The 13,469-nt window shown below is 58.0% G+C and overlaps 1 protein-coding gene across 2 annotated transcripts in view; it reads left to right on the forward strand.

Annotated features, from left to right (window-relative positions):
• The first annotated feature begins 551 nt into the window (after positions 1-551).
• RRP36 (ribosomal RNA processing 36) overlaps positions 552-13,469 on the forward strand; it is a 133,557-nt gene continuing 120,639 nt past the window's right edge. The window contains exon 1 of one of the 2 annotated variants that reach the window (XM_086925831.1): positions 552-929. The gene's annotated coding sequence lies outside the window, so the exon portion shown is untranslated. The remainder of the gene's footprint in view (positions 930-13,469) is intronic. The other variant, XM_086925832.1, reaches the window with a different exon arrangement.

The raw sequence follows: 13,469 nt of genomic DNA on the forward strand, positions 1-13,469 counted from the left end.
TTTTCCTGCGGGACACCGCAGAAGCAAGAGGTCTGTTTCAAGAAAAATTAGATTCCGTGATGTCTATTCCAATCATTGTTTCTTTTTGCGGTCTTGTATTTGAGATTTTATTTCCTAGTTGTTTACTGGGTGAAATTCTTTTTTTTAGGTTTATTTAATAGGTTATCTCCTTACGACAACTTGGTCTGCGTTCCTGTTTTATCTTCACTACACCATCTTTCTAATAGTTGAATGTTTATTGAGGAGTATGGAGTCATTCCCAGAGCCGGTGTTCACGCTATATAAAATCGCAATAAATAAAAATTTTCATATATAAATATATATATATATATACCTTTATTTCAGTCCAAACTGGACCCCACAGAGTGCGAGGCGCACGTGGAGCGGCACCGGCGGAATGAGCCCAACTGTCAACGGTCGCGGGCGGCGCGAGCCGTGACGTCGCAGGGAGTCCACGCACAAGGGGCGCGAGGCGGAGAGCGCGCCAGCCGTGACGTCACAGGGAGGCCACGCGCGAGGACAGATTACTGCAGCGTATTATGTGCTGAACTATCATCAAGTTCAGATATCATTTAAACATGTTAGGATAGCTAGCCCCGTAAAGTGACCCACAGACACGCCAATTGGTGATTTAAATGTAAAGTGAAAGGCGCGCTCGGGACCTGAGCTCTGCAACGCTGAATGTACATCTGTGAATGTAAGGGAATGACGCAGTTGGCCGGCAGGAAGAGGGCCGCGAACGAGGCTTGAAACGCAGAGAACCGGAGCTGCAGGCGGATGGACGGCGGTCGCTACGCAGCAGGTCTGCGAGGCGCAGCCAATGACGTGGCCGCTCGTTTGTGACGTCAGCGCCAGGCAGCTGCGAGGGATGCTGGGCGCAGGTCAGGCTGTGAGTCCCTGAACAGGCGGCGGACGGCAGCGGTTTGACGGTGAGAGCGTGTGCTGGGGGCCGGGGATGCCGTGCGGCTGCCGGGGGGAGGGACGGGTCCGGGGAGAGAGTGCTGGCTGCGTCCCCCGCCGTGTACCGCTTACATACATGCTCCCGCCCTGAACCCGGGAAGAGGGGCCCTGGGGCACGAGGGGGGAGGCAAGGGCATCCTCATGGGTGACACAACATCCTTTGCCCCATCCTCATGGGTGACACAACATCCTTTGCCCCATCCTCATGGGTGACACAACATCCCTTGCCCCATCCTCATGGGTGACACAACATCCCTTGCCCCATCCTCATGCGTGACACAACACCCCTTGCCCCATTCTCATGGGTGACACAACATCCCTTGCCCCATCCTCATGGGTGACACAACATCCCTTGCCCCATCCTCATGGGTGACACAACACCCCTTGCCCCATTCTCATGGGTGACACCACATCCCTTGCCCATCCTCATGGGTGACACAACCTCCCTGGCCCCATCCTCATGGGTGACACAACACCCCTTGCCCCATCCTCATGGGTGACACAACATCCCTTGCCCCATCCTCATGGGTGACACAACATCCCTTGCCCCATCCTCATGGGTGACACAACATCCCTTGCCCCATCCTCATGCGTGACACAACATCCCTTGCCCCATTCTCATGGGGGACACAACATCCCTTGCCCCATCCTCATGCGTGACACAACACCCCTTGCCCCATTCTCATGGGTGACACAACATCCTTTGCCCCATCCTCATGGGTGACACAACATCCTTTGCCCCATCCTCATGGGTGACACAACATCCTTTGCCCCATCCTCATGCGTGACACAACACCCCTTGCCCCATTCTCATGGGTGACACAACATCCCTTGCCCCATCCTCATGGGTGACACAACATCCCTTGCCCCATCCTCATGGGTGACACAACACCCCTTGCCCCATTCTCATGGGTGACACCACATCCCTTGCCCATCCTCATGGGTGACACAACCTCCCTGGCCCCATCCTCATGGGTGACACAACACCCCTTGCCCCATCCTCATGGGTGACACAACATCCCTTGCCCCATCCTCATGGGTGACACAACATCCCTTGCCCCATCCTCATGGGTGACACAACATCCCTTGCCCCATCCTCATGCGTGACACAACATCCCTTGCCCCATTCTCATGGGGGACACAACATCCCTTGCCCCATCCTCATGCGTGACACAACACCCCTTGCCCCATTCTCATGGGTGACACAACATCCTTTGCCCCATCCTCATGGGTGACACAACATCCTTTGCCCCATCCTCATGGGTGACACAACATCCCTTGCCCCATCCCACGGGTGACACAACATCCCTTGCCCCATCCTCATGGGTGACACAACATCCCTTGCCCCATCCTCATGCGTGACACAACACCCCTTGCCCCATTCTCATGGGTGACACAACATCCCTTGCCCCATCCTCATGGGTGACACAACATCCCTTGCCCCATCCTCATGGGTGACACAACACCCCTTGCCCCATTCTCATGGGTGACACCACATCCCTTGCCCATCCTCATGGGTGACACAACCTCCCTGGCCCCATCCTCATGGGTGACACAACACCCCTTGCCCCATCCTCATGGGTGACACAACATCCCTTGCCCCATCCTCATGGGTGACACAACATCCCTTGCCCCATCCTCATGCGTGACACAACATCCCTTGCCCCATTCTCATGGGGGACACAACATCCCTTGCCCCATCCTCATGCGTGACACAACACCCCTTGCCCCATTCTCATGGGTGACACAACATCCCTTGCCCCATCCTCATGCGTGACACAACATCCCTTGCCCCATCCTCATGGGTGACACAACATCCCTTGCCCCATCCTCATGCGTGACACAACATCCCTTGCCCCATCCTCATGGGTGACACAACATGGGTGACACAACATCCCTTGCCCCATCCTCATGGGTGACACAACATCCCTTGCCCCATCCTCATGGGTGACACAACACCCCTTGCCCCATTCTCATGGGTGACACCACATCCCTTGCCCATCCTCATGGGTGACACAACCTCCCTGGCCCCATCCTCATGGGTGACACAACACCCCTTGCCCCATTCTCATGGGTGACACAACATCCCTTGCCCATCCTCATGGGTGACACAACATCCCTTGCCCATCCTCATGGGTGACACAACATGGGTGACCCAACATCCCTTGCCCCATCCTCATGGTTGACACAACATCCCTTGCCCCATCCTCATGGGTGACAAAACATCCCTTGCCCATCCTCATGGGTGACACAACATCCCTTGCCCCATCCTCATGGGTGACACAAGAGCCCTTGCCCCATCCTCATGGGTGACACAACATGGGTGACACAACATCCCTTGCCCCATCCTCATGGGTGACACAATATCCCTTGCCCCATCCTCATGGGTGACACAACATCCCTTGCCCATCCTCATGGGTGACACAACATCCCTTGCCCCATCCTCATGGGTGACACAGGAGCCCTTGCCCCATCCTAATGGGTGACACAACATCCCTTGCCCCATCCTCATGGGTGACACAACATCCCTTGCCCCATTCTCATGGGTGACACAACATCCCTTGCCCCATCCCACGGGTGACACAAGAGCCCTTGCCCCATCCTCATGGGTGACACAAGAGCCCTTGCCCCATCCTCATGGGTGACACAACATCCCTTGCCCCATCCTCATGGGTGACACAACATCCCTTGCCCCATTCTCATGGGTGACAAAAGAGCCCTTGCCCCATCCCACGGGTGACACAAAAGCCCTTGCCCCATCCTCATGGGTGACACAAGAGCCCTTGCCCCATCCTCATGGGTGACACAACATCCCTTGCCCCATCCTCATGGGTGACACAACATCCCTTGCCCCATCCTCATGGGTGACACAACATCCCTTGCCCCATCCTCATGGGTGACACAACATCCCTTGCCCCATTCTCATGGGTGACACAAGAGCCCTTGCCCCATCCCACGGGTGACACAAAAGCCCTTGCCCCATCCCACGGGTGACACAAGAGCTCTTGCCCCATCCTCATGGGTGACACAACATCCCTTGCCCCATCCCATAGGTGACACAACATCCCTTGCCCCATCCTCATGGGTGACACAACATCCCTTGCCCCATCCTCATGGGTGACACAAGAGCCCTTGCCCCATCCTCATGGGTGACACAACATCCCTTGCCCCATTCTCATGGGTGACACAAGAGCCCTTGCCCCATCCCACGGGTGACACAAGAGCCCTTGCCCCACCCTCATGGGTGACACAACATCCCTTGCCCCATCCCATAGGTGACACAACATCCCTTGCCCCAACCTCATGGGTGACACAAGAGCCCTTGCCCCATCCTCATGGGTGAAGCAAGAGCCCTTGCCCCACCCTCATGGGTGACACAACAGCCCTTGCCCCATCCTCATGGGTGACACAAGAGCCCTTGCCCCATCCTCATGGGTGACACAACATGGGTGACACAACATCCCTTGCCCCATCCTCATGGGTGACACAACATCCCTTGCCGGGGTGACACAACATCCCTTGCCCATCCTCATGGGTGACACAACATCCCTTGCCCCATCCTCATGGGTGACACAGGAGCCCTTGCCCCATCCTAATGGGTGACACACCATCCCTTGCCCCATCCTCATGGGTGACACAACATCCCTTGCCCCATCCCACGGGTGACACAAGAGCCCTTGCCCCATCCTCATGGGTGACACAACATCCCTTGCCCCATCCTCATGGGTGACACAACATCCCTTGCCCCATCCTCATGGGTGACACAAGAGCATTTCTTGCCCCATCCTATGGGCGACACAACAGCCCTTGCCCCACCCCCATTGGTGACACAAGAGCATCCCTTGCCCCATCCTCATGGGTGACACAAGAGCCCTTGCCCCATCCTCATGGGTGACACAAGAGCCCTTGCCCCATCCTCATGGGTGACACAAGAGCCCTTGCCCCATCCTCATGGGTGACACAACATCCCTTGCCCCATCCTCCTGGGTGACACAACATCCCTTGCCCCATCCTCATGGGTGACACAACATCCCTTGCCCCATCCCACGGGTGACACAAGAGCATTTCTTGCCCCATCCTATGGGCGACACAACATCCCTTGCCCCATCCCATAGGTGACACAACATCCCTTGCCCCATCCCATAGGTGACACAACATCCCTTGCCCCATCCTCATGGGTGACACAACATCCCTTGCCCCATCCTCATGGGTGACACAACATCCCTTGCCCCATTCTCATGGGTGACACAAGAGCCCTTGCCCCATCCTCATGGGTGACACAACATGGGTGACACAACATCCCTTGCCCCATCCTCATGGGTGACACAACATCCCTTGCCCCATCCTCATGGGTGACACAACATCCCTTGCCCCATCCTCATGGGTGACACAACATCCCTTGCCCCATTCTCATGGGTGACACAAGAGCCCTTGCCCCATCCTCATGGGTGACACAACATGGGTGACACAACATCCCTTGCCCCATCCTCATGGGTGACACAACATCCCTTGCCCCATCCTCATGGGTGACACAACATCCCTTGCCCCATCCTCATGGGTGACACAACATCCCTTGCCCCATCCTCATGGGTGACACAAGAGACCTTGCCCCATCCCCATGGGTGACACAAGAGCCCTTGCCCCATCCTCATGGGTGACACAACAGCCCTTGCCCCATCCTCATGGGTGACACAACATCCCTTGCCCCATCCCATAGGTGACACAACATCCCTTGCCCCAACCTCATGGGTGACACAACATCCCTTGCCCCATCCTCATGGGTGACACAACATCCCTTGCCCCATCCTCATGGGTGACACAACATCCCATGCCCCATTCTCATGGGTGACACAACATCCCTTGCCCCATTCTCATGGGTGACACAAGAGCCCTTGCCCCATCCTCATGGGTGACACAACATGGGTGACACAACATCCCTTGCCCCATCCTCATGGGTGACACAACATCCCTTGCCCCATCCTCATGGGTGACACAACATCCCTTGCCCCATCCTCATGGGTGACACAACATCCCTTGCCCCATCCTCTTGGGTGACACAAGAGCCCTTGCCCCATCCCCATGGGTGACACAAGAGCCCTTGCCCCATCCTCATGGGTGACACAACAGCCCTTGCCCCATCCTCATGGGTGACACAACATCCCTTGCCCCATCCCATAGGTGACACAACATCCCTTGCCCCAACCTCATGGGTGACACAACATCCCTTGCCCCATCCTCATGGGTGACACAACATCCCATGCCCATCCTCATGGGTGACACAACATCCCTTGCCCCATTCTCATGGGTGACACAACAGCCCTTGCCCCATCCTCATGAGTGACACAACATCCCTTGCCCCATCCTCATGGGTGACACAACATCCCTTGCCCCATCCTCATGGGTGACACAACATCCCTTGCCCCATTCTCATGGGTGACACAACAGCCCTTGCCCCATCCTCATGCGTGACACAACACCCCTTGCCCCATCCCATAGGTAACACAACATCCCTTGCCCCATCCTCATGGGTGACACAACATCCCTTGCCCCATCCCATAGGTAACACAACATCCCTTGCCCCATCCTCATGGGTGACATAACATCCCTTGCCCCATCCCATAGGTAACACAACATCCCTTGCCCCATCCTATGGGCGACACAACAGCCCTTGCCCCACCCTCATTGGTGACACAACAGCCCTTGCCCCACCCTCATTGGTGACACAACAGCCCTTGCCCCATCCTCATGGTTGACACAACAGCCCTTGCCCCATCCTCATGGGTGACACAAGAGCCCGTGCCCCATCCTCATGGGTGACACAAGAGCCCTTGCCCCATCCTCATGGGTGACACAAGAGCCCTTGCCCCATCCTCATGGGTGACACAACATCCCTTGCCCCATCCCCATGGGTGACACAAGAGCCCTTGCCCCATCCTCGTGGGTGACACAAGAGCCCTTGCCCCATCCTCATGGGTGACACAACATCCCTTGCCCCATCCTCATGGGTGACACAACATCCCTTGCCCCATCCTCATGGGTGACACAACATCCCTTGCCCCATTCTCATGGGTGACACAACATCCCTTGCCCCATCCTCATGGGTGACACAACATCCCTTGCCCCATTCTCATGGGTGACACAACATCCCTTGCCCCATTCTCATGGGTGACACAACATCCCTTGCCCCATCCCACGGGTGACACAAGAGCCCTTGCCCCATCCCACGGGTGACACAAGAGCCCTTGCCCCATCCTCATGGGTGACACAACATCCCTTGCCCCATTCTCATGGGTGACACAACATCCCTTGCCCCATCCCACGGGTGACACAAGAGCCCTTGCCCCATCCTCATGGGTGACACAACATCCCCTGCCCCATCCCATAGGTGACACAACATCCCTTGCCCCATCCTCATGGGTGACACAATATCCCTTGCCCCATCCTCATGGGTGACACAACAGCCCTTGCCCCATCCCCATGGGTGACACAAGAGCCCTTGCCCCATCCTCATGGGTGACACAAGAGCCCTTGCCCCATCCTCATGGGTGACACAACAGCCCTTGCCCCATCCCCATGGGTGACACAAGAGCCCTTGCCCCATCCCACGGGTGACACAAGAGCCCTTGCCCCATCCTCATGGGTGACACAACAGCCCTTGCCCCATCCCACGGGTTACACAACAGCCCTTGCCCCATCCCACGGGTTACACAACAGCCCTTGCCCCATCCCACGGGTGACACAACATCCCTTGCCCCATCCTCATGGGTGACACAAGAGCCCTTGCCCCATCCTCATGGGTGACACAACAGCCCTTGCCCCATCCCCATGGGTGACACAAGAGCCCTTGCCCCATCCCCATGGGTGACACAACAGCCCTTGCCCCATCCTCACGGGTGACACAACATCCCTTGCCCCATTCTCATGGGTGACACAACATCCCTTGCCCCATCCCCATGGGTGACACAACATCCCTTGCCCCATCCTCATGGGTGACACAACAGCCCTTGCCCCATCCTCACGGGTGACACAACATCCCTTGCCCCATTCTCATGGGTGACACAACATCCCTTGCCCCATCCCCATGGGTGACACAACATCCCTTGCCCCATCCCCATGGGTGACACAACAGCCCTTGCCCCACCCTCATGGGTGACACAACAGCCCTTGCCCCACCCTCATGGGTGACACAACAGCCCTTGTCCCACCCTCATGGGTGACACAACAGCCCTTGCCCCACCCTCATGGGTGACACAACAGCCCTTGCCCCACCCTCATGGGTGACACAACAGCCCTTGCCCCATCCTCACGGGTGACACAACAGCCCTTGCCCCATCCTCACGGGTGACACAACAGCCCTTGCCCCATCCTCACGGGTGACACAACAGCCCTTGCCCCATCCTCACGGGTGACACAACAGCCCTTGCCCCATCCCCACGGGTGACACAACAGCCCTTGCCCCATCCCCACGGGTGACACAACAGCCCTTGCCCCATCCCCACGGGTGACACAACAGCCCTTGCCCCATCCTCATGGGTGACACAACAGCCCTTGCCCCATCCCACGGGTGACACAACAGCCCTTGCCCCATCCCCATGGGTGACACAAGAGCCCTTGCCCCATCCTCATGGGTGACACAACAGCCCTTGCCCCATCCCCATGGGTGACACAAGAGCCCTTGCCCCATCCCCACGGGTGACACAACAGCCCTTGCCCCATCCCCACGGGTGACACAACAGCCCTTGCCCCATCCCCACGGGTGACACAACTGCCCTTGCCCCATCCCCACGGGTGACACAACAGCCCTTGCCCAATCCCCACGGGTGACACAACAGCCCTTGCCCCATCCCCACGGGTGACACAACAGCCCTTGCCCCATCCTCACGGGTGACACAACAGCCCTTGCCCCATCCCCACGGGTGACACAACAGCCCTTGCCCCATCCCCACGGGTGACACAACAGCCCTTGCCCCATCCTCACGGGTGACACAACAGCCCTTGCCCCATCCCACGGGTTACACAACAGCCCTTGCCCCATCCCCACGGGTGACACAACAGCCCTTGCCCCACCCTCATGGGTGACACAACAGCCCTTGCCCCACCCTCATGGGTGACACAAGAGCCCTTGCCCCATCCTCATGGGTGACACAAGAGCCCTTGCCCCATCCTCATGGGTGACACAAGAGCCCTTGCCCCATCCCACGGGTTACACAACAGCCCTTGCCCCATCCCCATGGGTGACACAACAGCCCTTGCCCCACCCTCATGGGTGACACAACAGCCCTTGCCCCACCCTCATGGGTGACACAAGAGCCCTTGCCCCACCCCCACGGGTGACACAACAGCCCTTGCCCCATCCCCACGGGTGACACAACAGCCCTTGCCCCACCCTCATGGGTGACACAAGAGCCCTTGCCCCACCCCCACGGGTGACACAACAGCCCTTGCCCCATCCCCACGGGTTACACAACAGCCCTTGCCCCATCCCCATGGGTGACACAACAGCCCTTGCCCCACCCTCATGGGTGACACAACAGCCCTTGCCCCACCCTCATGGGTGACACAAGAGCCCTTGCCCCACCCCCACGGGTGACACAACAGCCCTTGCCCCATCCCCACGGGTGACACAACAGCCCTTGCCCCATCCCCACGGGTGACACAACAGCCCTTGCCCCATCCCCACGGGTGACACAACAGCCCTTGCCCCATCCCCACGGGTGACACAACAGCCCTTGCCCCATCCCCACGGGTGACACAAGAGCCCTTGCCCCATCCTCATGGGTGACACGAGCCCTTGCCCCATCCTCATGGGTGACACAAGAGCCCTTGCCCCATCCCCATGGGTGACACAAGAGCCCTTGCCCCACCCTCATGGGTGACACAACATGGGTGACACAACATCCCTTGCCCCATCCTCATGGGTGACACAACATCCCTTGCCCCATCCTCATGGGTGACACAACATCCCTTGCCCCATCCTCATGGGTGACACAACATCCCTTGCCCCATTCTCATGGGTGACACAAGAGCCCTTGCCCCATCCTCATGGGTGACACAACATGGGTGACACAACATCCCTTGCCCCATCCTCATGGGTGACACAACATCCCTTGCCCCATCCTCATGGGTGACACAACATCCCTTGCCCCATCCTCATGGGTGACACAACATCCCTTGCCCCATCCTCATGGGTGACACAAGAGCCCTTGCCCCATCCCCATGGGTGACACAAGAGCCCTTGCCCCATCCTCATGGGTGACACAACAGCCCTTGCCCCATCCTCATGGGTGACACAACATCCCTTGCCCCATCCCATAGGTGACACAACATCCCTTGCCCCAACCTCATGGGTGACACAACATCCCTTGCCCCATCCTCATGGGTGACACAACATCCCTTGCCCCATCCTCATGGGTGACACAACATCCCATGCCCCATTCTCATGGGTGACACAACATCCCTTGCCCCATTCTCATGGGTGACACAAGAGCCCTTGCCCCATCCTCATGGGTGACACAACATGGGTGACACAACATCCCTTGCCCCATCCTCATGGGTGACACAACATCCCTTGCCCCATCCTCATGGGTGACACAACATCCCTTGCCCCATCCTCATGGGTGACACAACATCCCTTGCCCCATCCTCTTGGGTGACACAAGAGCCCTTGCCCCATCCCCATGGGTGACACAAGAGCCCTTGCCCCATCCTCATGGGTGACACAACAGCCCTTGCCCCATCCTCATGGGTGACACAACATCCCTTGCCCCATCCCATAGGTGACACAACATCCCTTGCCCCAACCTCATGGGTGACACAACATCCCTTGCCCCATCCTCTTGGGTGACACAAGAGCCCTTGCCCCATCCTCATGGGTGACACAACAGCCCTTGCCCCATCCTCATGGGTGACACAACAGCCCTTGCCCCATCCTCATGGGTGACACAACATCCCTTGCCCCATCCCATAGGTGACACAACATCCCTTGCCCCAACCTCATGGGTGACACAACATCCCTTGCCCCATCCTCATGGGTGACACAACATCCCTTGCCCCATCCTCATGGGTGACACAACATCCCATGCCCATCCTCATGGGTGACACAACATCCCTTGCCCCATTCTCATGGGTGACACAACAGCCCTTGCCCCATCCTCATGAGTGACACAACATCCCTTGCCCCATCCTCATGGGTGACACAACATCCCTTGCCCCATCCTCATGGGTGACACAACATCCCTTGCCCCATTCTCATGGGTGACACAACAGCCCTTGCCCCATCCTCATGCGTGACACAACACCCCTTGCCCCATCCCATAGGTAACACAACATCCCTTGCCCCATCCTCATGGGTGACACAACATCCCTTGCCCCATCCCATAGGTAACACAACATCCCTTGCCCCATCCTCATGGGTGACATAACATCCCTTGCCCCATCCCATAGGTAACACAACATCCCTTGCCCCATCCTATGGGCGACACAACAGCCCTTGCCCCACCCTCATTGGTGACACAACAGCCCTTGCCCCACCCTCATTGGTGACACAACAGCCCTTGCCCCATCCTCATGGTTGACACAACAGCCCTTGCCCCATCCTCATGGGTGACACAAGAGCCCGTGCCCCATCCTCATGGGTGACACAAGAGCCCTTGCCCCATCCTCATGGGTGACACAAGAGCCCTTGCCCCATCCTCATGGGTGACACAACATCCCTTGCCCCATCCCCATGGGTGACACAAGAGCCCTTGCCCCATCCTCGTGGGTGACACAAGAGCCCTTGCCCCATCCTCGTGGGTGACACAAGAGCCCTTGCCCCATCCTCATGGGTGACACAACATCCCTTGCCCCATCCTCATGGGTGACACAACATCCCTTGCCCCATTCTCATGGGTGACACAACATCCCTTGCCCCATCCTCATGGGTGACACAACATCCCTTGCCCCATTCTCATGGGTGACACAACATCCCTTGCCCCATTCTCATGGGTGACACAACATCCCTTGCCCCATCCCACGGGTGACACAAGAGCCCTTGCCCCATCCCACGGGTGACACAAGAGCCCTTGCCCCATCCTCATGGGTGACACAACATCCCTTGCCCCATTCTCATGGGTGACACAACATCCCTTGCCCCATCCCACGGGTGACACAAGAGCCCTTGCCCCATCCTCATGGGTGACACAACATCCCCTGCCCCATCCCATAGGTGACACAACATCCCTTGCCCCATCCTCATGGGTGACACAATATCCCTTGCCCCATCCTCATGGGTGACACAAGAGCCCTTGCCCCATCCCATGGGTGACACAAGAGCCCTTGCCCCATCCTCATGGGTGACACAACAGCCCTTGCCCCATCCCCATGGGTGACACAAGAGCCCTTGCCCCATCCTCATGGGTGACACAAGAGCCCTTGCCCCATCCTCATGGGTGACACAACAGCCCTTGCCCCATCCCCATGGGTGACACAAGAGCCCTTGCCCCATCCCACGGGTGACACAAGAGCCCTTGCCCCATCCTCATGGGTGACACAACAGCCCTTGCCCCATCCCACGGGTTACACAACAGCCCTTGCCCCATCCCACGGGTTACACAACAGCCCTTGCCCCATCCCACGGGTGACACAACATCCCTTGCCCCATCCTCATGGGTGACACAAGAGCCCTTGCCCCATCCTCATGGGTGACACAACAGCCCTTGCCCCATCCCCATGGGTGACACAAGAGCCCTTGCCCCATCCCCATGGGTGACACAACAGCCCTTGCCCCATCCTCACGGGTGACACAACATCCCTTGCCCCATTCTCATGGGTGACACAACATCCCTTGCCCCATCCCCATGGGTGACACAACATCCCTTGCCCCATCCTCATGGGTGACACAACAGCCCTTGCCCCATCCTCACGGGTGACACAACATCCCTTGCCCCATTCTCATGGGTGACACAACATCCCTTGCCCCATCCCCATGGGTGACACAACATCCCTTGCCCCATCCCCATGGGTGACACAACAGCCCTTGCCCCACCCTCATGGGTGACACAACAGCCCTTGTCCCACCCTCATGGGTGACACAACAGCCCTTGTCCCACCCTCATGGGTGACACAACAGCCCTTGCCCCACCCTCATGGGTGACACAACAGCCCTTGCCCCACCCTCATGGGTGACACAACAGCCCTTGCCCCATCCTCACGGGTGACACAACAGCCCTTGCCCCATCCTCACGGGTGACACAACAGCCCTTGCCCCATCCTCACGGGTGACACAACAGCCCTTGCCCCATCCTCACGGGTGACACAACAGCCCTTGCCCCATCCCCACGGGTGACACAACAGCCCTTGCCCCATCCCCACGGGTGACACAACAGCCCTTGCCCCATCCTCATGGGTGACACAACAGCCCTTGCCCCATCCCACGGGTGACACAACAGCCCTTGCCCCATCCCACGGGTTACACAACAGCCCTTGCCCCATCCCCATGGGTGACACAAGAGCCCTTGCCCCATCCTCAT

The sequence above is a fragment of the Lissotriton vulgaris genome, chromosome 6 (assembly GCF_964263255.1).
Source record: "Lissotriton vulgaris chromosome 6, aLisVul1.2, whole genome shotgun sequence".
Lineage (NCBI taxonomy): Eukaryota > Metazoa > Chordata > Amphibia > Caudata > Salamandridae > Lissotriton > Lissotriton vulgaris.